Below are 1,047 nucleotides of genomic sequence, written 5' to 3'. Positions count from 1 at the left end.
GATGAATGCCCTGCCCAGCTGTGGCTCTGCATTAGATCTGACACCACCACTCTCCCCTTGCTGTGATGCAGGGCCAGGAGAGGAGCAGGATGCTCTCCCGTGACTGGGAGGGTTGTCCCCAGTGGCAAAGGCTGGGCTGAACTGCCCAGTGACCCCCAGCATCCTCCTACCCAGGGCCATGCCATGGGGCAGGGCAGGGTCTGCTCCCTCACCTGAGGTCTGTGGGGCCGATGATATTTCCCTGCCTTTTCCACAGTGCCACAACTCACCTGCAAATTTCAGCTTCAGGGGAGCACTGAGGGCAGAGTTCCTCCCTCAGTTGCTGTTGTCCTTGTGCTGGTATCCACAGGGGCTCACCCTCGTCCCAGGGAAGGGCATGTAGTAGATCTTTTGCCTTTCTTGGGCTTCCAGGCTGCTCATCTCCTGACTCAACAACAACTTTGTTTGGGTTTCTGGTTCCAGGTGGGTGCCTCTTGCTGCCTAAAGCACTTCAAGCATCTGCCAAGTCTCACACTATGAGCAAAATGCTTAGGGAGGCCTAGAGAATGGTCTTAGAGGGACAACAGCACACTTTGGGTGGAAATTTAATATCTTTGGAACATGCTTGACTCAAAAGACATTTCCAAAGTTCTAATGCAAGTCTGTGAATGTGCCTGAGTGACTCCCCTTATCAAACTTATCTGGGCAAGGCTTGGAGCCATCTGGTCTATTGGGAGAGTGTCCTGCCCATGACAGGGGGTGCAAATGCAGTTCTTTGATGTCACCACCCCTGTGCTGGAATTGTCAGTCGGAGCCCCAAATGGAATAAGAATGAAGATTCCTCCCAGACAAAAGGTGCCAGAACAGGAAGCTCTGTGGGTGCATGGAGTGCCAAGAGGGGCTCACCAACTGCACAGGAGAGATGGAGGGGAAGGGCTTTCTTTCCCTGGTGGAACTTCATTTGTTTGGTGTCAGAACCCCTGCACTGAAATAGTCAGACTGAATCCCAGAATGGAATAAGAATGAAGATTTCTCCCTGTTATGGTTTTGGTCTGGGCCTTCCTGGTA

Source organism: Empidonax traillii, unplaced genomic scaffold (assembly GCF_003031625.1).
Source record: "Empidonax traillii isolate 1590-97213 ecotype Southwest subspecies unplaced genomic scaffold, ASM303162v1 scaffold4758:size9239, whole genome shotgun sequence".
Classification (NCBI taxonomy): domain Eukaryota; kingdom Metazoa; phylum Chordata; class Aves; order Passeriformes; family Tyrannidae; genus Empidonax; species Empidonax traillii.
Note: the sequence above shows the minus strand (reverse complement) of the source record.